The following is a 25,045-nucleotide window of genomic DNA, read 5'->3' as shown; positions in this document are numbered from 1 at the left end:
TTTTTGCTTCAGATTAAACAAACTGCACACTACCTCATTACGTTAGATCCATACATACATCTTTTCCTTCCTTAATGCCATTTCATTCAAAAATGCATATTCAGGAATAAAGAGCTAATTATTTCACGTTTAGTCACAAATATATCTAATAAGTTGACAACTAGGTAGAAGCATATGAGTGTTCTTTTGACAAAGGTACCATAGAGTAAGAGACACTGTCCACAAGAGCTGCAAACGTATTCAGACTTCTGATAAAATTCAGTGCAATAATTTTCTCACACACAAAAAAGGATTTTAATAGAGTAAATCTATACAATGCCCATGATTGCATTTAAAATATAGAGTTACATATATGATCTTTCAACAAAAAGGAGAAATCTTCCATGAGCATCTAAACCCAGATTTTTACATCTCCAGAACTTCTATGTTTTAAAAGACATGAAAGTATGATAATATATAAATGTCTATAATAGAATAGCTTGCATATATAGTGATTTAAAGTTTCAAAGTATTATATTACACAATATAAGAACACTCCATTGCATTTGTTCAGAACAATACCATCTCTTTTGTAGATGACATCACTAGGTAAAGAATTAAGCTTAGGTTTCCCGCTCTGTGTTAATCATTTTTTTTTAAAAAAAAGGAAAACTGCGTACCTTTAGTCTTCTTCATTGCAGACTTTGTTCTGGATGTAAGATCTGGATCAAACAGACCCTTCTTTCAAGTTGATTATTGTCTCTGAGAAGAGATAGGCAGATATTAAAGATATGATTCAACTTTTATTTCTAGTATAGTTTGTATTAAAGTACTGGAACTTGCTTTTACTCCAATCCTATTTATTAGAGTTGCCACAGCTTTTAACGGCTTCACATAAAATTTCTGAAACACTTTGATGTGAATGTTTTTGGTTGACTCTTGTTTCCCCTGAGTAACGGGGCAAGATATCCTTCTAGAATAAGAAAAATAAACCATTGAATTTTTGAATGTTCCTCTCCGAAGAAAGGGATGGACATAATTAGAAACTAGTGGAAATATAAACTAGATATCAAGAGAATATATCAGAAATGTAATTCATAAAAAATTAAGACTACAACACACCACAACAACCACCAAAGTGTCAAAACAAAAGAAACAAAAAAGAATATCCCTAGGTCTCATTCTTAACAACATTATAAAGTGCATTACCTCAATAACAAAAATAAGTTTAGATGTAATGCAATATACTCCAAGCATATGTAAAAACAGTATAGAGTTGGAGTTATAGCACAGTGGGTAGGGTGTTTACTTTGCACGAAACTAACCCAGGTTTGATTCCTGCCATCCTGATTGGTCCCCTGACACTTCCTGGACTGATATTTGAGTGCAGAGCCAGGAGTAAGCCCTGAGCACCTACTTCTTGGTGTGGCCCAAAATGTAGACCAAAATAAAACAAAATAAATAACCCAACATGATAAAGATAGAGGTAAATACAAGTTACAATTTTAAATTGGGTCATAAGGAACAAACAAGATGATTCAGGGATAAGCAACATTTCTTCAAGCTAATTTCAATAAGATTTTTTTTCTTAATTGCTGCCAAATTGGTTACTTGGTCTAAAGAAATTCATAACATTTCAATATCACCAGACCACAGAAAATTACTCAGAATAAAACCAGAGAATAACACAAAAGTGAAAATTTTTCTTTGTCGGAAGCTGATCTAAAATCCATGAGTACTATTAGGTGTAACCCTGAAACAAAACAAAATGAGCAACCAAAAAAAAATTCTCACAAGAATCTTGGAATTTGGTTAACTAAAATGAGATCTATGAGCCAGATTCTTTCAATTCATCTGGAAATGTACATGACATTCATTCTGGAAAATTCCAGAACTACGGAATTAGAAATTACAATTTAGCATAATGTCTAGATGGTCATACACATATAAAACTGAAATTAAAAAATAATTACTATTTGTCTAAAATACCATGTGTTTTGGGAGTCACACATAAATGTGTCTATATACCTTACTGTACCACCAACAAAGTCCTAGTGCTACTTACCCCTAACAAAGATAGCCCCTCATCCATTCCTTCCACTCACCATCACTTTCTTTTTTCTAATATTTATTAATTTTAAGATTTTATTCTTAATTTTTTTTAATTTTTAAAAAAAATATTGAATCACCGTGAGATAGTTAACAAGCTTTCGTGTTTGGGTTACAATCTCACAATGATCAAACACCCATCCCTCCTCCAGTGTACATTCCCCACCACCAATATCCCCGGTATACCTCCCCTTTTCACACTCCCCCTGCCTCTATGGCAGAAAATATTCCCCATACTCTCTCTCTACTTTTGGGCTTTATAGCTTGCAACACAGACACTGAGAGGTCATCATGTTTGGTCCATTATCTACGTTCGGCATACATCTCCCATCCCAACTGGTTCCCCCAGCCATCATTTTCTTAGTGATCCCTTCTCTATTCCATCTGCCTTCTCCCCTCTGCTCATGAAGCAGTCTTCCAGCTATGGGGCAATCCCTCTGACCCTTGTATCTATGGTCCTTGGGCATCAGCCTCATGTGATGTTATTTTATACTCCACAAATGAGTGCAGTCCCTCTATGTCTGTCCCTCTCTTTCTGACTCATTACTGTGAGCTGCATCTTAATAATGCTATTCATAATTTGGTTTCAGTCATACAGTGTTCCAACACTCATCCCTCCACCAGTGTACATTTCCCAGTATCAGTGTTCCCTTTCATCACCCTTCCCCCACAGCCGGCCTGTGAAGCATCTCTCTCTCTCTCTCTCTCTCTCTCTCTCTCTCTCTCTCTCTCTCTCTCTCTCTCTCTCTCTCTCTCTCCCCTTTCCTTTTGGGCATTGTGGTTTGCAGTACAGATACTGAAAGGTTATCCAGTATATCCCTTTACCTACTTTTAACTCAGCACTTGTCCACCGTGATCATTTTCAGCTATTATTGTCATCCTGGTCCCTTCTCTATCTTACCTACCCTCCACCCCACACACACTTGTGGTTGATTCCAACCTTTGACCAGTCCTCCTAGACTCTGTTTTCCCTGTCTCCCCATCAGTTTTCATTTGGTAACCACCAAGTTTTTCTCAGAATTTAAGAGTTATTTTCATTGTGCTTTGCCAATTTATTTTCTTCATGTAAGTGAACTCATTCATGATTTCTGTTTTCTGACTTATTTCATTTAGTATAATCACTTCAAGTTCCCTCTGTGTTGTCATGGTGGGGTATATCTCATTTCCCTTCCTCTTAACCTTCTGCCCACCAAGTCTTTTTTAATGATTTGAATACAGTCCAACACCACAATTTCTTATTCATCGAACTTTGAGAAACACATCCCTTTTCCATGCCCTCAGACCAAATTTAGAGTCGCAAGTATTCAGAGATCTTGGTAGTATTCAGAGAGCCTGGTAGTATTCAAGATGTAACACAACTTGAATAGAAAGCTGCTTGAATTTCCAGAACAAAATAAGATCTTCTGATGGCTCTTTGTATCTAAGCACAACAGCTAAATGCTAATTCAGGTTTGATGAGTGCCAAGAAGGTCCGGCCTCAATTCTCCCTAATATAGATTGCAGTTCTTCTTCCAAATGTGTATTCCCATTGGGGAGCTGAGGAGCTGATGTGTTTTGTAGTGCAAGAAAGATTCCAGCTCTTTTCCTCATGTTCTTGCTAATTCACCATAGACAACACATGAACTCAGTCATGCTTTGTCAGCGCCATATTCTAAAACCTTTTTAAAAAGTTGGTGATAAAAAGGACTACTTTAGGGGCTGGAGCAATAGCACAGCAGGTGGGGCATTTGCCTTGCACGCAGCCGACCCGGGTTCGATTCCCAGCATCCCATATGGTCCCCTGAGCACCGCCAGGAGTAATTCCTGAGTGCGTGAGCCAGGAGTAACCCCTGTGCATTGCCGGGTGTGACCCAAAAAAGAAAAAAAAAGGACTACTTTATTTCAGTTTTATTTTTTGAGTGAAAGGATATGATTTGAGTAATTTGACAGGTTGCATTATTTATGAAAATCACTTACAGGAAGAAATTTAAGGTTAATAATTTCAGAGACCCTTATATTTTATGATTCTCTAAATGCAATTTAGTATAAAGGACAAGACTGTTAAAATTAGTCGGGGATTTGAGTTTCTAATTTTACCCTATGAGCCATATAAATATAAGCAAGTTACTTAACATCTCTAAACTTCCATTTTCTCATCTATAATTATATTTACCTTGAAGGAAAAGTATACGATGTAACAAGATGATGTATATAAAGTACATAAACATAACCTCTAGTCCCTACTTAATCCAATATAAATGTTAGAACTGTTAAAATATTGTCATCCTATTTCCCTAAACTGATAAAAATTGTGGAGGAAAAAGACATTTGAGCTGTTTATTTTTTATTATATCATTTTGGAAAGCACAAACATCCAGGGAAAAGAAATTGCATAAATGGAATGAATATTACATTTTAAACATGATGATATCATATATTCAAACAACAGTGTTAGAATCTTATTAACCTAGGGCTTATTATAGTACTATCCTTAAGTTCTCTGCTATAAAAATGCCTAATATGCTATCTTGTGAGGTCTCAAAACAACCCCAGACACATTTACAAAGTACACAACATTTATTTCCAACCCACCATCTACTTTGAGCCTACTCTATCCCATGAGGCCACACAAATGTACCTCTCTCTCTCACAGGGCTTTACCCTTCTTACACATATCATGCACTATATTTTCCCTATTATCTTTTTATATCAAAGTTACTTAACATATATAACAGTTATATAATATTATATTCCGTTACAAAGATATTAAAATTATTCATATGAGTAGTAATGAATAAACAACATCTTTTCTGTGGTGGTACTGTGTATACATTTTAGCAGAGATCTCTAGAGGTTCTATTTTATCCACAAAAAAAGGTCTATACATGCAGTGATGTCTTCACTCAGATGACCATAAACACAAAGAAAATACAAACAAAAATAAACAAACGGGGCTACATCAAATTGAAATCTTATAAAAGCTATAATAAGAATGCATCATACTGAATGGAAAAATATACACAATACATAACATAAAGTACTGATATCCAAGGTTTTTAAAGAATGTACAAAACTCTCCAACAAAAATCTTCACTGAATCCATCCCAAAATGGGTCAAGGTCATGGATAGACAGTTTCCTAAAGAAAACATGTGGATGCCAATAGATATATAAAAATCTAAGCTTCGCTATTCATGCCTAAGGAAGGTCAAATCAAGGCATTGAGAGATCTACTCACACTAATCAGATTGGTGTCTGGAAACAGCCAGTGTTGGGGTTGTGATGAGATAGGAATTATCATCCACGGTTGGTGGAAATATCATCTGTATCACCTCTATGGAAAGCAATATGGAGGTGCTCAAAAAAAAAGCACCAAATAAAAACAGAAACATAACAGAACTCCAATAGTCCTAGTGATACTATTTCTTGCCATCTATATTCTGAAACACAAAAACCTTAATTCAAAGGGATATATACAGACCTCAGTAGAGCCTGGCAAGCTGCCTGAGGCATACTTGATATGCCAAAAGCAGTAACAACGATGGTCTTCATTTCCCTGACCCTGAAAGAGCCCCCTATACGTCATAGGGCTACACTAGCAAGAGACAGGAATGAATGGAGACATTACTGCACCCGCTCAAGGAAATCGATGAACAACAGGATGACAGTGATACAGTGATATACACACTTAGTTCAATACCACACTCAGTACAATAGCCAATGTATAATTTGGATTATAGAAATAATCCAAATGCCCAGCTATAGATAAATTAATAAAGAAGTTATGGTATATATTCAAAACAAAGTACGATGAAGGTTTAAGAAAGAACAAAATCATGCAATATGCTGAGATCTGGCTATTTCTAGAAGATACCACACTGAGTGAAGTCAGTCTAAAGAACATGGATAGATATAGAGTGATCTTTCTCATATGTGGGCTTAAAGATTCAGAGCAAGGCAGCAGCAAAGGGCTAAAAGCACCACAGTGAAAAACTGACCCACGATGTGTTTGGAGTTGGGGAGTTTAGAATAGGAGGGTTATGGGGATGCTTGGGAAAGGAGATGGGTACACTGATGATGGGTGTGGTGTTGGAATTTTGTACATAGGAAACTCTCATTAACAGTATTGTACATCACAGAGCATCAATTTTTAAAAACAGTCCATATTAGGTATAATGGAAAGAGGGAGAAAGCGGAGGCTTCAGGAATGAGGCTGAGCAGGAACATAGCCTAATTTTGATTACCCACTCAGGGGTTGTACTCTCAGGATTTGTTAATACAATCCAATAATTAAGTTATTGATGTGACATTTAAATAATTTTTGGAGTCATAATAATTATTTCTTAAAATAAATTAAAAAAATATATTTAGGCTAATTTTATCAATTTTTGAGCAATAAAGCATAATTCTAAAGACAAAAGTAACAGAATCAAATTAAGTATATTTAAGAGGTTGTGCAGATGAAATATTATGACAAATATAGAGCAAAGATAGTGTTTAGAATACACCTATTTTGTTAATTCTAAAAGGAAAAATTCAAGCAAGAAAGGAATTTACCATTACAAGGGAATCACTTAATGCCACTTGCCACTACTAAAACATTAAACATACTCTTCTTATTGAATATATATCATGACTATGAAATCAATTTAGCATGATAACACAGATCTTGTTCCATAAAGCAGGAGATTTTATTCTCTTTGCTGACCCATTCATTTACTCTAATCTTGGTTGGAGCAGAAAATTCTTGCCTAACACACCACAGAGAGCTGATAAGGTTTTTGATTTCTGGAACTTCTTGGGAGTTTCCCCATCCCAAGAAAGGGGCTTGAGATGAAGAAGCCCTTTTCACTATTTTTGAAATTTGAACAAAATGAATAATACAGAGAGGTAGTCACAGTGACAACTTAAACCTGTTTAATTAAAAAAAATAAAGGTAGTAGTTAGCAACAACGCCCTTTAAGTTATTCTTTTGGGGATGTTCCTATTAACATCAAGGATTAATTTATCACCCTGTTTGTAGAGTCTAGTATCTGTATTAGAATGAATGATTCAAGTTCAACAATCATTTTTTATGTCGTTCACAAATAAACTGTACAACAGAGAGTAGACATTATTTAACAAAGAAGTAGCACATGTAGACTGGAGCTGAATAAAATGCTTATTTTCAATACTTCAGACACCAAGTCTTTGCACTGAACATAGATGGTTAGTTCCTCAGAACTGTCAAGATTATGTATCTATACAATACATCATGGAAGGTAACTTTCTACTTGTTGTAACTCTTCATTGGAATCCCTATCACTGAGGAATGGACACCCCCTAATTGAAATTTCAAGTATTAATTATAATGATTTATATTGAAACACATTTTATTAGGCAGAAAACTCATAGATAATGTTTTTCCTAGGACATATTAAAATTGCATCAGTATTCTGCTTCTCAATTTTGTGTTAAGTAGACTCAAGGATATAACAAGGGAAATGGTTGCAAGATTTGTTTCTGGTCTTAGACGTTAAACTAAAACTGATTTGAAAATAGATACACCTGTATATTTAGAGAAGTTTATGCTAAATAATCACTGGATCTGAAAAGAAAATACTCTGAATTTCTTCTTTGCTTCTTTGTTTCACATAAAGACTCTATTCCAATTACAACTGAAATTAGGCTCATTAGAAATATTAAACAGGTGTGGGGGCATCACATAAATGCTAATTACCCGACATATGATAGACTTTCAATGCAATAGAATGATGAAGTGATCTTAATGCATATTATGCTTTTAATTGTACTTCAAACACTCATTAACAAAACAAACATTTTGTTGACCATCCTTTAGAATTTAAATAATGAAAAAAGACCCTTCTTTTTAGCAGCTTATCATCTCCTGGGAGAAGGAAATACTTAACCTTATAAGACAGACTATGGCAAAGGGACTAAGAAACTACTCACAATGGTTAGTTAGGAAGAAGTAGATATATTTAGATGGAGAAAAGTACAGAAATTTCAATTTGAACTGATTTTCTAAATAGTGGCATTTCTCTCTTCACCTGTTCATTAAACAGAAAGATATCTTAAAAAGCTATTAAAACTGGAATTTAATCATGTAAGGTCCAAATATTGGCTTTGTCACCTCTGTCACTTATCTTTAGTTTAACTAAATGATGACATTTTGAAAATTAATTTCTCCAGACACAAAATAAATAGTATATTAATAAAAAATAAGCTTTAAAAATAATATGAAACAGTATTTCTTTGCCCATTTTACAAATGTTGTGAGTAACCCATTCTAAATTCACATGTTCTAGCTCTAAACTGCATTATCTTAGAATGTGGGTCTCTGGAAACAGGGGACTTAAAAAAATTAAAGTAAAATAAGGCCTTTAGTGTGGGCATTAATCTAATCTGCCAAATGATCTTATATAAAAAGAGGAAATTTGGAGCTTTTTTTGCATCTCATCAAGTCCAGTTTGATCCATGGCACACTCAGGGGTCACAAATCACCACATACACAGGAATAGTCCCTTGGCACTGCCTTACATCTCCCTCTCCCAATTTTTATTGTTTAGGTTTTTGTTTGGGGTTACAGATAGCAATGCCCAGGGGTTACTTTTGGCTTTGCACCCAGAAATTACTCCTGGCACTGCTCTGGAGACCATGTGGGTTGCCCGGGTGTAAAAAACTATGCACACCGAAAGGTGTGTGTTCGAGGGCTCTCTGGGCGGCTCTGTCTCACCACCCGCGTTCGGTGCTCCGGAGCTGCTCTGTGTGGCTGTTGGTCAAGGGCAGGCCAAGGAAGGAAGAACGCCAAACTGGTTGCTCGATCAGTTGTCATTTATTTCATTCATTCTCTCTCTCTGCTTCTCTCTGGGCTCTAAATCTCTCTCTGGATCTCGCCCCCTAACCCACTCTTACAGCCTAGTTAAATCCCCCTTGTCTGGGGGGGGTTGGAGCTTACACATAGGTGTGGTCACAATCAATAGGGGTAGAGTTCTTCCCCTCAGGTGATGCTGCTTCTAGGACAGATTCTCTTTCAGCAGGAGGATCCACCCAAGGGCGGAGTCCCATGAGTGTGTTTCTCCTCTCCTTGTCCAGCAAACATATAAGCATTCACAATATCAATCATTTTGTATGGACACAAGAAATGCATTAAGGTTATAGAATTGCTCTCCTGGGGCCATCTCGATCTCAGACTACAGTGCTCAGGTCAGATTAGTCTTCCTATCCCTAGCAAGGTCCTTGTCTCGTCGTTACTTTTGGATCATGACAGCATTTGTCCATGATCAAGCTCTTAACTTATAGTTAAGCATTAGGCACTTTGGCCAGGCCCATCTCGATGCCAGGATAGCACATAACTCACCTCTTGCCCTAGATCCATCCTGTCCCTCGTGGGAACCCTGCTTTGGGGGTGTTAGGAACTGAGGGCAACGGAGGCTGAAGTGGAGAAAGCAGATGCCCGGGAATGAATAATATTGAAAGCCAATTAAATCCCAAGTTACAAAAGCATATTATTGTCTTCTTGTGTCCATACAAAAATGACATTGCTTTAAAACAAATTATTCAAAAGACATAAGGGGAGGAGAAAGGCAATATAAACTTTTAATATAAGTTCAGTGTCCTAGAAAGGTCTGACCTTACAAATTAACAGAGTCAGATTAGGCGGAAAAGCTGATTAACTGTTTGGGGAAGAGAGCATAGAGAAATGATTACAGTTAAACAAAGGAATGGAAGTGACTCGAGAACACCTTGATGGGTGTGACTGGGATAAGCCTAAGATCCTTGTGGCAAGGGGGGGGGACAGAGCAATGTCATCCTACACCTGGGTCAGCTGCACTCAAGGCAAGCATCTTACCCACTGTATTTTCTCTTCAGCCCTACTCCCTTCATTTTCTTTTTCTTTCTTTTTTTTTTTTGAATCACTGTGAGATACACAGTTACAAGGCTGTTCATGATGGGGATTCATCATACAATGTTCCAAAACCTATCTCTCCACCACTGTACATTTCCCACCACAATGTCCCCAGTTTCCTTCCCACCACCCCCATTCCCCCAGCCTGTCTTTGTAGCAGACACTTTTCTTCTTTTTTTCTCGACCCTTTTGGGCATTATGGTTTAAAGTATAGATTTGAGAGTATCATGGTTGTTCCTTTACCTACTTTCAGCACACAATTCTTATCCAGAGTGATCATTTCCAACTATCTTTGTCAATGGGCATTTGCACACAGAGAGTAGGCCATGACTTGCCCAGAGAGAAAGTCTTCTGCAAGGCAAGGAAGCAGCTTGAGCCAATACCAACCTGAGCACACCTTGCTATGGGTTTTCAAGTCTCTATAATGCCATGAAAATTAATTTCTATTCTTGGTAGCAACTCTGCGGCAATTTGTTATCTCGGTCTTTGTTAACCATTCCTATAGGTGATTAAACAGTGGTTCAAAGAAGTTGGTTTTGCATAGGCACACAGGAATAAAACATAGAAACTGGGATTCAGGCTTTGGCAGCCTGGCATCAGAATCCATATAACAAATATGGAGACGAGGTAGCACAAGGTTAAATCGTGGGCCCCAAATGGTTCCTTCGTAGTATGTTGGAACCAGGATTAAATCTGTCAGTCTGACATTTCTCCTAGTTAACATAAAAGTATTTTTTATGTTTACTCAGAAGCCATCTTGTCTAAAAGCTGCATTTTACTCACTTACAAATTTTCCAACAATGAGAATTGAGGATATGCCAGATGTGACACATACATACATATAGCCTAAGTTAATTTTCATGGATGAAAGATGGAAAATTTTTACAAAGAAGCTTAGTAGGCCACTTAAGACGTTATTGTCATAATCTTCTTCAACTTCTAACTGCCCCTGGTAAACAATATATCATAGTAGTCTCTAGGATATCAATTTAAACGCAAATTTTGTTTGTCATGCTGATGTTGAAAACCTTTTAGTGCCTTCAATAGCTACCAGAAGAACCATTATAATAGATGCTGTAAGTTATAAAATGATTTTCAGGAGGCTTCCCTTAGCACATTTTAGTTAGTGGCAGCAAGATCGAAAGCATCACTCCTGATGGGTACTGCTAGTACAGTGACTTAAGTCACAGCTGCTTCTTTTGAAAAATCATTCCTTCAAAATCTCTCACTACATTTTGTCCAAAAGTGAGAACAGTCCCACATCATCAAAGAGTTGGGACAGAAGAAAACTTGGAAACACCAATCTGAGTTCTCCATTTTGAAGTTTTTGAATACATTTTTCACACTTTAAAATATGCTTTTTAATGCAATGGGTTTAAAGTGGTATTACTACCACAGCAATAATGTTATTTTTTTATGGAAGAATTTGATGAGATCCCTTAACATAAGTATTACCAATATTAAACATTTTGACGAATACCACATTATAGAGCCTTATAACAGCTTGTTTTCACGTTCATTTTACATGTAAGGAGCTTACTCAGAACAGTTTTTAAATGAACACACTAAAAGTAGTTGAAAGTGAGCAAAGAGAATAAAAGTAATTTTACTTATATCTTGTCTGTTGGATATTTAACAAAGATTTAGCAAATCGTTCGTCATCGATTTGCTTGAGCAGGCACCAGTAACGTCTCCATTGTGAGACTTGTTGTTACTGTTTTGGGCATATCGAATACGCCACAGGTCACTTGCCAGGCTCTGCCGTGAGGGCAGGATACTCTCAGTAGCTTGCCGGGCTCTCCGAGAGGGATGGAGAAATTGAATCCAGGTTGGCCGCATGCAAGGCAAATGCCCTACCTGCTGCGCTATCACTCCAATCCATCATCACTGTGGAGATGAATGAATTTACAACCTCTGGAAGTTTTATTATTTAAGTCAGGCAGCATAAAGAGCAGACATGATTTTTTCCATTTCTCTTCTTCGGCAAGAAGCCGAGAAGAGTGAGTTCACTGTGTATCTTGGGTGATGTCTGTGACTAGTCTCTACTGTCCTAAGAAGGAGGCCATAGGGTCATCTGGCCACTAGCCTTTCATTCTGTAGGCCTCCATTTCTTCCTCTGTGGGCTCCCTGGTCACATAGATACTATTGTACGGCTGCTTCGTACAATATCTGCATATCTCATCGATCTGCATGATCGTGACATGAAGAAGGCGGGCCTCCTCGGCATTCAGCACCTTCTTCAGTTTTTCATGTTTCTTTTCTTCATCACTGTAAAAATTGCAAACATGCGCACGCATGGAAGGGGTGATGTGATGTGTGTTTGTGGGATCTCAAGGTGGCTCTCTCTCTCTTGCCACTCGTGTTCGGTGCTCTTAAGCTGCTGTGTATGGAACGAATCGGGATGGTTCCTCCTTTGTTCTCTGCTTCTGTGTGTGCAGCTGTACTCTCACCGGTCTTCCAATCTCTCACTCTGTCTCTGTAGTCTCTCCTATGATCACTTCTGACCTCTCTCTGTCTCTGTCATCTCTCCTATGGTCTTCCGGATCTCTCTATCAATCTCTCTTCTGGATCTCTCTTTCTGGAGCCCTTCTGCTTCAGTCTCTGGAGCCCTTCTTCTTCTCTCTCTGGAGTCGCACTTGCTCTCATTTATGTCTCTGACTCTTACTTCTGACTCTGACCCTTACTCTGATTCTCACTTGCTCTCACTTCTGACTCTGACCCTGACTTCTGACCCTTACTTCTGACACTGACTCTCACTCGCATTGTGCTCTTTCTTTCCCCTGCTTCTGGCTCTGATGACTCCCTGATTTTCTTTCGCCTTGTGCTCTGCTTCTGTGTCCTCTCCCTTACTTCTCTTACAGTCTTAGTTTATATAGCAATCACATAGGGTGGTGACACAAAGGTGGGTTGGACATTTACAAATCAACAAAGAGGGGTAAAACCACTCCTCCAGGAGATTAACAAAATCTCATCTAAGGAGATTACTCCAGATTACTAGGAGATCTGCTCAAGGGTGGGATCCAAACAAGGGTATGTCACTTTCTTCCTTCCTCAGCTAGTAATCCATTTAAATAGTTGTAGTAAATCTACTTCAAATATTTCAGGCAATGTCATTCTGTATGAGCAGCGTAAGAGATATATCAAACTTAAAGTTTGGTTCTTTCTGAGGACATCTCACTATATATTCCAGACCACAGTCCTCAGGTCAGGTTAGTCTTCCTAACCCCAGCAGGGTCCTAGTTTCATTTTATTTATTTATTTATTTATTTATTTTTATAATTTATTTATTTTTAATTAGAGAATCACCTTGAGGGTACAGTTACAGATTTATACACTTTTGTGCTTATACTTCCCTCATACAAAGTTCGGGAACCCATCCCTTCACCAGTGCCCATTCTCCACCACCCGTAAACCCAGCGTCCCTCCCACCCTCCCCACTCCCATCTCCCCCCCACCCCACCCTGCCACTGTGGCAGGGCATTCCCTTCTGTTCTCTCTCTCTAATTAGCTGTTGTGGTTTGCAATAAAGGTGTTGAGTGGCCGCTGTGCTCAGTCTCTAGCCCTCATTCAGCCCGCAACTCCCTTCCCCCACATGGCCTTCAACTACAATGTAGTTGGTGATCGCTTCTCTGAGTTGCCCTTTCCCCGGAACGTGAGGCCAGCCGCGAAGCCATGGGGTCAACCTCCTGGTACTTATTTCTACGGTTCTTGGGTATTAGTCTCCCACTCTGATATTCTATATACCATAGATGAGTGCAGTCTTTCTATGTCTGTCTCTCTCTTTCTGACTCATTTCACTCAGCATGAAACTTTTCATGCCCATCCACTTAACTACAAAATTCTTGACTTCCTTTTTTCTAACAGCTGCATAGTATTCCATTGTATAGATGTACCAAAGTTTCCTCAACCAGTCATCCGTTTTAGGGCATTCGGGTTTTTTCCAGATTCTGGCTATTGTAAACAGTGTTGCGATGAACATACATGTGCAGATGTTGTTTCGATTGTACTTTTTTGCCTCTCTGGGATATATTCCCAGCAGTGGTATTGCTGGGTCAAATGGGAGCTCAACCTCTAGTTTTCTGAGAATCGTCCATACTGTTTTCCAAAAGGGCTGAACTAGCCGGCATTCCCACCAGCAGTGTAGAAGGGTCCCTTTCTCCCCACATCCTCTCCAACAGCGGTTGCTTTTGTTCTTTTGGATGTGTGCCAGTCTCTGTGGTGTGAGGTGGTATCTCATGGTTGTTTTGATCTGCATCTCTCTGATGATTAGTGATGCAGAGCACAAGCCTACGGCAAGCATATTCCTCAATGGGGAAAAACTAAGGGCCTTTCCTCTGAGATCGGGCACAAGACAAGGATGCCCACTCTCACCACTCCTCTTCAATATAGTACTGGAAGTACTTGCGATAGCTATTAGACAAGAAAAAGAGATTAAGGGCATCCAGATAGGAAGGGAAGAAATCAAACTCTCACTATTTGCAGACGACATGATACTATATCTAGAGAAGCCTAAAACCTCTACTAAGAAACTCTTAGAAACAATAGACTTATACAGTAAAGTTGCAGGCTACAAAATCAATACCCAAAAATCCATGGCCTTCATATATGCAAACAATGAGGCAGAGGAAAGGGACATGAAAAAAGCAATTCCATTCACAATCGTGCCCCAGAAAATCAAGTACCTCGGAATCAGCTTAACCAAGGAAGTAAAAGACCTTTACAAAGAAAACTACAAAACGCTACTCCATGAAATCAAAGAGGACATGAGGAAATGGAAACATATACCCTGCTCATGGATAGGGAGAATCAATGTTGTCAAAATGGCAATACTCCCTAAAGCATTATACAGATTCAATGCGATCCCTATAAGTATACCCATGACATTCTTCAAAGAAATGGATCAAGCAATCCTAAAATTCATATGGAATAACAAACGTCCAAGGATAGCTAAAACAATTCTTGGGAAAAAGATGATGGGAGGCATCACCCTCCCCAACCTCAATCTTTACTACAAAGCAGTAACAATTAAAACAGCATGGTACTGGAACAAAGGCAGAGCCGTAGACCAATGGAACAGGGTGGAATATCCCTACACACAACCCCAAATGTATGATCATCTAATCTTTGATAAGGGAGCAAGAGATGTGAAGTGGAGCAAGGAAAGCCTCTTTAACAAATGGTGCTGGCACAACTGGACAACCACATGCAAAAAAATGGGTTTAGACCTTGACCTGACACCATGCACAAAAGTCAGATCAAAATGGATTAAAGACCTCAACATTAGACCACAAACCATAAGGTACATTGAAGACAAGGTCGGCGAAACCCTCCACGATATTGAAGATAAAGGTATCTTCAAACGTGACACGGAACTAAGCAATCTAGTAAAAACAGAGATAAACAAATGGGACTACATTAAACTAAAAAGCTTCTGCACTGCAAGAGATACAGTGACCCTCGCCATGAACCTGCTTTTGAGGTGCTAGGAACTGAGTGGAGAAAGCAGATGCCTGGGAGTAAATATTATTGGAGTCAATCAGTTCCCAGTTACAAAGCATAATTTTAACTGTCTTCCTGTGTCCATACAAAAAGGACGTTGCTTTAAGGTAAACCAAGTTCCCTGTGGCAAGGCTGAAAGAACAAACCCAATGTTATCCTACAGCCACTGTCAGCCCGTTGCTCATTGATTTGCTTGAGCAGGCACCAGTAATGTCTCCATTGTGAGACTTGTTGTTACTGTTTTTGGCATTTTGAGTATGCCATGGGTAGCTTGCCAGGCTCTGCTGTGCGGGCAGTATACTCTCAGTAACTTGCCGGGCTCTCTGAGAGGGATGTAGGAATTGAATCTGGGTCAGCCGCATGTAAGGCAAATGCCCTACCCGCTATGGCTCAAGTCCAGTCGTAAATCTGCTTCTAATATTTCTAGTAATGTCATTCTGTATGGGCACAGGAAGATATATCAAACTTAAATTTTGGTTCTTCCTGAGGACATCTCATTATATATTCCAGACCACGGTCCTCAGGTCAGGTTAGTCTTCCTCACCCCAGCAGGTTTCTAGTCTCATCATTACTTTTGGATCATGACAGCATTTGTCTATGACCATGCTCTTTACTTATAGTTAAGTATTGTGGCTCTTTGGCCTGGTCTATTTCGATGCCAGGATAGCGCACAACTTTCGCTGGGTCCATTCCACCTCTCACAGGGACCCTGCTACTGGGGTGTTAGGAACTAAGGGTAACTGAGTTGGAAAAGCAGATGCCTAGGAGTAAATATTATTGGAGTCAATCAGCTCCCAAGTTATAAACCATAATATTAACTGTCTTCCTGTGTCCATACAGAAAGGACATTGCTTTAAGGTAAGGCTAAAATGACAAGCATAATGTTATCCTATGCAAACTGTTGAACTACTTTTTTGATGCTTCTTCTTTTTCTTCTTTTTATCTTCTTTTAGTTTTTCTTGATATATCTCCATAAGGAGGCTTTTTCACTGATTTTTCAGTTGTATCATTTAGAATATATTCCTTTGAATTAGCAACCTCCTTCCCAGCCTCTCTAGTACAGTACGAAAACTTGAAAAAGGAGTGACAACACTTGTATTCCCATCTGCCATCTTTCCAGTAAGATTCTCAAATATGAGTGTGGTGGTGGATCTTCACATCCTCTTTGTACTTGGGGCAGGCAACAGCCCATTCCTGCTCTTTGACGATGGTCCCTTGTCTTGAGTTTTCTACATAGTCTTCAGGTTGAGCTAAGAGCAGTTCTGTTGGAGGGGCATCCAGGTGTCCTTGGCCACCATACTTTTCTAAAATGCTTGCTTTCTGCTGCTCTTTGAAGTCTTTCTTTGCTTTGAAGGACTTATAAAACAGTTTGAGTTTCATAGCATCAGCTTGTAGATGCACTTCTGATTCTTTGTCAGAGGCTTCCCAAGCAAACAACTGTGTCTGAGCCATTGAAATAGTATCACCCGTGTGTATAACAAAGTTATTGCCTGTATAGCTCACTTCATCTGGATTCTTTCCTGCATTGGAATAGGGATTCTCTCTCATTGCTCTGGTTATGGGATCACAGTAGGCAGAATTTGGATCTAAGTTCCGCAAATATTTTGCAAATCTTCTCAAATCCTGACATTCTGGACAGTGATCCGTCTCTTGGAATCAAAGTTCTGTCCAGGCATGTCAATGTCATCTGCATATTTATTTTCATTCTCATCTTCATTGTTATGATTCTTTTCCTCCTGAGAATTTGGTTCCTCTTCTCCCCACTGGTGTTTTGGAGAATTATCCTGTTCCACTAATTTTCCCGAAGCTAATTCTTCTTCTTGGAGTTTTTGACTTTCAGTGTTCACTTCGCTAGATCCACTTTGGCATATTCTTCTACAACTTTCATGTGCTCCTCTGGATTGTAGCCATTCCGCTGATCCTGCTTTCCATCATAATCAAACATCAACTGAGGCTGAATATGTTCATCTGGAGCTAGATTAGTCCCTGTAAATTTTTTTCCAAGTTGCCTTGGTCTCTCAAAGCAGTGGTTTTTTTTTTTTTGGCGTGCCATGGTCCCACAGTTTTTACATGCTCCCATGCTCCCTTTCGGTACCTGGTGGTTATGGAATTCTCTTTTACACTCCTCTTGTACCATTCTCTGGATGAGCTATACTGCTTCTGTTTCTCTGGTTGCACTCTCTGGTGCTTTAAAGCAGGCCTTTTTGATGGATCAATATACCATGGCACTGAACATATATACTGAGGAATATGAGAGTTGATGTCTTTTCCTTCTTCATCAACTTCAACAGGAGCATTACCCAGTTTTCATTGTTCTTCCAGCTCCTTCTTCTTTCTCTATCCTCTCTAGTCATTTTCTTCAGTTCATCCAAACTCATTTCTTTGGATCCTGACAGTGGAGCAGCATTAGTTGCATCCACAGCAGCAGCTGCCATGGTGATCTGACCGCCTGGTCCTGCTACCACTGACCGAAAAAGAATTCACTTCTCTTACTAAGCCTTGTAATTTCTTCTTCATCAATACCTGATTGTTTTCAGGTCCTAGTCTCCCTTATGTCCCAGGAGTAACTGGTGTTTTGACTACTGTAGTACTATTGGCTATGGAGCCTTGTGGAGGGGTGCTGGCTGGGTCCGGTTTTATGGATGAGAAATTGAAGAGGTTGTCAAGAATAGTAGAAATAAGTACCAGGAGGCTGACCCCATGGCTTGGAGGCTGGCCTCACATTCTGGGGAGAGGGCAACTCAGAGATGGGATCACCAAGTACAATGCGGTTGGAGGCCATGCAGGGGAAGGGTGATGCGGGCTGAATGTGGGCTAGAGACTGAACACAGTGGCCACTCAACACATTTATTGCGAACCACAACACCTAATTAGAGAGAGAGAACAAAAGGGAATACCCTGCCACAGTGGCGGGGTGGGGTGTGGGGAGATGGGATTGGGGAGGGTAGGAGGGATGCTGGGTTTACTGGTGGTGGAGAATGGTCACTGGTGAAGGGATGGGTTCTCGAACTTTGTATGAGGGAAACAAGAGCACAAAGATGAGTAAATCTGTAACTGTACCCTTACGGTGATTCACTAATTAAAAATAAATAAAGAAAAAAAAGAAACTGGAGAGGTTGATGAGGGCTGAGCGGCCAAACTGGTTCCTTCAGGAATATGCTCAGAGGGATGCTCTCGGAAGGACGCACTTAGGCAGAAGCTAACAGATAGGTGCTCTTCGTTGGATATTCTACTGATACAATTTTGCATGAAGATTTAATTATTGGTTGTTAATAACATTAATTCTAGTTATTATCTGTGCATTTGATAATATGTCAAATATCATACATATAATATTACATACATTTCTTATACCAATTTTATCTGCTAAAATCATTATTTCAGCTCTGAAGAACAAAGCACTGAAATTACAGACTCTATATATAGAGGATGCAGAATACATCCTAATTCCCAAAGACATATATTATGCTGCAAGTGTTTAGCTGCCATTATATCCATCTACTTATTTATCTGTCCATCCTCCACTACATATCCCAAAATGTTTTACTGGGTATCGACTATTTACTAGACATTATCTTAAAGACCAGCTTGAGGATATAAACAGACATAATTTCTGTCTCAAAGAATTACAAAAGAGGAACTGGAGCAATAGTGCAGTGGATCAAGTGCTTGCTTTGCATGTAATGGACCAGGTCTGATGCCCTGCACCACATAAGATACCCAGAGCCACAAAGAGTGATTCTTGAGCAAAGAGCAAGGCGTAAGTCCTCAGTACAGCTGAGTGTGACCGTAGAAATATGTAAATAAGTAAATAAATAAAACCAGAAATAGAAAGGAAATACATGAAATGGTTGTGATATATGTGATGTGGTAACACTGCATTTACATAACATCAATAATTCTTTGTGGGTTGCACCTTGCGTTACAGTGCTTTGCTAGTGGTACATTATTATTATTTTTATTTTAGTTTAGATGATACAGTTACAATAGTGTTAACAATTACAATTTTTACTGCATCTTCACCGTCAGCAATGTAACCAAGACTCTCCAATCACTTTCCTTATGTAACTTCCATTTCTGTTTTGTATGCCCCTGAGTCCCCTTTTCCTCACGATTTACTTGAGTTTTCTAATCAAAGGTGAAGGGATTTTCATCATTTGATACTGTATATTCCTTTATTTTGCTTCCAATATAAAGCAGATAAATGAAACATCAAAATCTTATTTTTCTTATATCTGCATAGTATTCCATTATATATACCTAACTACCCAAACAAAAAGTGTGTGTGTGTGTGTGTGAGTGTGTGTGTGTGTGTGAGAGAGAGAGAGAGAGAAAGAAAGAGAGAGAGAACTTTAAGGAGAATCATGCTCTAATCTGCTCCTTGAAATGAAATTTAAAACTTTTTTTGTGATTGTAAAAGAATCCAACTAAGGTGTTTTGGGAATATGTATTATGTCTCACTGATAAAATGACTGTGTGAAGTTAATTCAGTCACCTGGAAAGACTACTCCAGATCTTCATTTATGGCCAGCCTACACCACATTCTTGTTTGAGACTGTGTCTACCCTCAGGGGCTCAGGTGATGAGGCTAGAAACTGCATTTGGGTGCTGATTTTGGGCTCCTGGTTTCTTAAAATGATCACTTCAAAGAATGGTCTTGTTCAGGAAGAGTTTCTGTTTACTGGCAAAATACAGGTCTCTTTCAGAGTAATAGCATACTGATGTTAAAAAAAGAATAGACTACTTCTTAGCAGTTTCCCTGGGAACCCTGCAACAGGGACTTATAAAATATCACTTTCCTGACCTTTGCTTTCCTAACTCTCCAAATCACAGGAGGTTATATTGAAATATACCTCTTAGTATTCTAAGCATATGACCATATCTTAGCTGACCTATATTATGAGTGGCATTCAATATATTCCTGGGCTAGATAAATGTCTGGGGAAACAAGGAAGGCTTTAGAGGACAAGATGATAGGTAGACTGTAGTCAGAAAAATCAAATAGACAACAATCCAGTCGAAAATAAATCCTTTGGGTAGTGTTGAAGAGAATGGCATCATCACACTACAGAGAACAGAACTGCGGAGGAAGCTCTCTTATAACTTTTTTTTTGCTTTTTTGGTCACACCCGGTGATGCTCAGGGACTACTCCTGGCTCTGCACTCAGGAATTACTTCTGGCAGTTCTTGGGGGAACCATATGGATGACAGGGATTGAACCTGGGTAGGCCATGTGCAAGGCAAATGTCCTACCTGCTGTGCTATTGCTCCAATCCCTCTCTCATAACTCTTACAAGGGCACTAATTCCATTCATGGGAGAGCTTCATCTTCATTACCTCACCAAATCTAAATTAGCTACTTAAGGTCCCACCTCCTAAACTACCCTCTCCATAGGTAATATTTGAATATTAGCCTGATTTTATAGAGACAAATACTCAACTTGTACTATCAATGTTTTAGTGATTTTTAAAATAAACTTTGAAGAAACAATCACAAAACTCTACAATTATTCCTCAAATCATTTTCTAAAACTTTAAGTCGAGCAAATTATTAGAGCTGGAGCAATAGTACAGTGGTTAGGGCACTATTTTGCACATGGCTGAGCTGGGTTCAATCTGCGGCATTACATATGGTTCCCTGAACATGCCAGGAATGATTCCTGAGTGCAGATGTAGGGTTAAGCCCTAAGCATCCCTGGGTATGGCCCTCAAAACAAAACATTTGAGGGAGAAATATAAAACGTGCAATGTACTTAGAAATGAAAATAAATAATGCATAGTAGCTCTAAAGGACACACATTTGTGCAGCTAATTAAAAAATTGAGAAATGGTAATGAACGTTATAGTTAATGGTTTTTGTCAGCTAGTGAGTTCCTAGGAGTTGTAAAAGGCAGGGGTAAAGAGTTAATGTGTTCTTTGCTTTATGTTCCTTTCTTTTGTGATGGCAGACATGCAAGGCACTCACTCTAACCAAAAAGCCACATCCATACACTCTAGCTAGCCATTTTAAAATATATTCATTTCCTACATAACTTTGAAGTCTTTTTGCCCATTTAGGTTAAGTGATCTCTTGCAATCAGTGATTATCTACTTTATAAATAAGTTGCTTTCACCTCTATTAACCTAATTTGTCAATAATCTTTCTTAATTGTAACAAGACTTTCTTGTTGTCTCTGGTATTCCTGACACATTTTCTCATTCTCTCACACCCCGTTCTCCACACACACATGTCAAAAAAATATGGTAGTCACCTTTTAGTATAATAGACATAAATAACAAAACAAATGGCCAGAGTAGGTTTAAATTTACATATGTATTATGACTAGAGTTAGTGTATACTTTAAAAAATTTTCAGTCCTTTCTAAATCCACAGTCTTCATACTATGACAAAAATTTGGTAGAAGGGACCTTTAGTAATTTATCTTTAATCTAATTTTATTAGTAAATGACTTAATTTCTTCCCTGACCAGGCCCCACATTCACAATTAAGGACATGTTCAATTGATTATTCATTAGTTTCTGGAAGTGGCTTGTAATAGCATCCCCAGTGATCTAATGCCATTATTCTAGGTGACTTGCATGGTGTTTTCACAATGTTTTATTCACCAAAGGTAAGGATCTAGAGTGCTGGAGGACTGTCTTACTAACTTGCCACGTAGATCAACTATTGATTTCTTTTCTTCCCCTTTGCTCAACAAACATATTTAAACCAAGGAATTCTACAGGCAAGCTCTCGCTCCATCATTATTTTTTAATTTTTTTTTATATTGAGACCCCATTTAGCCTCTTGCCAACAGAAAACCTATCCTCATTCTCCTTCTACTTGCAAAAGGTGGTGTTCAAGGAGTAGGTGTATTGACAGCCTGGGAGTTAAGACTCAGATGTCTGGCATGCAGAACATATTATAGTTAGATAAATGTAGGGTGTGTTGAAATGGAGTGTAAATCATGTCCTGTAGGTTTTCTATTAAAAAAATTAGGAATATACCTTCACAAATGTGGCACTGCAGCAACAACTATTTTATTTTATTTTTTAATGAATCACTGTGAAGTACAGTTACAGACTTACAAACTTCCATGCTTATGTTTCAGTCCTACAATGACCAAGTGTCCATCCCTCCACCAGTGCCCTTTCTCCACCACCAGTGCTTCCAGTATCCCTCCCACCAATCCCATCCCATTTCCCTTCCCCCCACCTCTGTGGCAAGTACATTCCCTTTTACTCATTCTCTCCCTTTGGATGTTGTGATTTGTAATACAACTACTTTAAAATATACATCTTATATCATCAAAAAGCATAGCCCTCTCTTTTTCCAAACCTCAATTCTGGTCCTTCAGGCCATCTGTAGAAAGGTTCTTCATCAAGTATTTTTCTCCTTTTTTAAAATTTATTTTTAAAATTCATTTTATATTTGCTGAGATTTTGCTATATCCTACATATTGTGCTAGTCTCTATAGAAGTAAAATTAAAATGTTCTATAAAGTCACAGAGATAGGGCTGGGGTGATAGCACAGCGCGTAAGGCATTTGCCTTGCACACGGCCAACCCAGGTTCGATTCCCAGCATCCCATATGGTCCCCTGAGCACTGCCAGGGGTAATTCCTGAGTGTATGTGCCAGGAGTAACCCCTGTGAATTACCGGGTGTGACCCAAAAAGCAAAAAAAAAAAGTCACAGAGGTAAAACAAATTCACTGTTATCCTGTTGATCATCAATTTTCTCTAGCAGGCACCAGTAACGTCTCCATTCATCTTAGCCCTGAGATTTTAGCAGCTTCTCTTTACTTGATCTCCCCAGCAGTGCCGCATTGGAGGCTATTTCAGGGTAAGGAGAATGAGAACCATCATTGTTGCTCTGTTTGGCATCTTGAATACACCACCGGGAGCTTGCCAGGCTCTGCCGTGCAGGCAGGATGCTCTAGGTACCTTTCCATTCTCTAAGAGAGGGAGAACTAAGCTACCTCTGGGAGCTTGGTTTTATAGTCTCTGGATCTTGGACATTGATGGGATTACACGGCCCTGGGGTCAGTTTGTGGGTGTGGCTGCCAAGCTACTGGAAAATGGGGGGTCTGGGTGGAGGATGCCCAGTCGCAATCCCAGCAGGCTTTGAGATCTCAGCCCCGGGTTCCGCACACCTGGGTTCCTCTACTGCTTCCTTCATGCATGAGGCTTGTCTGAATGCATGGGGAGGGGTTTTGAGCATGGCTGTGGCTGGGTTCGGAGGTCTTCAGCTGCCAGGGTTCTGTTTGGGGTGGGGGAGAGAGAAACTCAACCCACCCTACTCTGAAGGGCCTTAGTGAATACAGCCAGGGAAAGGGGCAAAACAAATTAAATAATAAAAATGTCCTATGCAGGAAGAGGGAAATAACAAGCATGTGGCTATCTGTCATCAGATAGTTTAGTATAAAATTAGGGGATAAACAAAGAGTAATTAAAAGATACTCTAGTGTTAAATTAAGAATTAAAAGATACACTACCGTTCCTATCTTTCCTATTGATACTTGTTTCTTGGAAGTCTATTTATGCTATCTTTCTGGATACTATTTTTTTCACCTTTCTTTTACTTTCCCCCTGTCTCATTATTTCCCCTCCTTTTCTTTCTTTCTTCTCTTCCTTTGGCCTCACTTTTTTTTTTAATTTGACATATACCATTAAAATTTTTTAATGGATGATAGGTATTATTTTATATGCTGGGGATAGTGAACAGATCAATACTGAAAGAAATTTCTAGAAGGAAAAAATGAACAATAAAAAATTAATTAGATAACTGCCAGGTGGCAGTCAAATGCTAAACTAAGAATTAACATAAATCCCAGTATTAGAATAATCCAGCAACTAATTCATTTTTTATACTTAAGGAGACTCATCTTGACTATGTAAGATATAATCTATGATCAAATGGCAGGCAGGAAGGTGCTGGTCAGAACAAGATAAAAATAAAATAGCATTAAAAGTTGATGGACTAGCCAGTCCAAGGATACCAAAATGAGTTTTAAGAACAGAAAGATCGATTTGCAACCCTGCCCAGCGAGAAAGAGCTCCTTGGTTGCCCCCTGCCTGAGGTCTGGGGCTCTGAAGCCCCAACTCCCCGCCTTGCTGCTCTCATTCACTGCTCCATGCCTCCCTGACCCCTGCTCTTGCCCAGGTAACTGGGACTCCCCATTTGCAACCCTGCCCAACCAGAAAGAACTCTTCGGTCACCCCCCCACCCGAGGTCTGGGACTCTGCAGCCCCCCTTCCCTCCCATTGCTGCTCTCAGTCACCTCTCCTAGCCGCCCTGACCCCCTCCTCTTGCCCAGGTTGTTTGGAGCGTGTCCTTACTTCAGGGGGCATGGTCTCAAAAAGGGGCGTGGCCTCCTTCTGAAACAGCCACAGTTATTTCTCCCCTTCCCTGCATCGCGCTTAGGTCACAATCGGTATAACCTAGTCCTTTAAAGAATACCCTGGCCATCTTAGTCACTAGGTGCTAATAGTCAACTAGTCTATCCTATCCTAATTTGACAAAAACTGTCAGTGAACACAACAAGCTGCACAAAAGTCCTTTGTAAAGAGATCATAGCCTCACATCTTCAG

At 39.2% G+C, this 25,045-nt stretch overlaps 1 pseudogene; it reads right to left on the bottom strand.

The window, feature by feature from the left end:
• Nucleotides 1–12,017: 12,017 nt before the first annotated feature.
• On the bottom strand, nt 12,018–17,927 carry LOC101542495 (pre-mRNA-splicing factor SLU7-like; annotated as a pseudogene).
• Nucleotides 17,928–25,045: the final 7,118 nt, after the last annotated feature.

Source organism: Sorex araneus, chromosome 3, assembly GCF_027595985.1.
Source record: "Sorex araneus isolate mSorAra2 chromosome 3, mSorAra2.pri, whole genome shotgun sequence".
In the NCBI taxonomy this organism is placed as follows: domain Eukaryota; kingdom Metazoa; phylum Chordata; class Mammalia; order Eulipotyphla; family Soricidae; genus Sorex; species Sorex araneus.
This window is presented reverse-complemented; position numbering and strand designations above follow the sequence as displayed.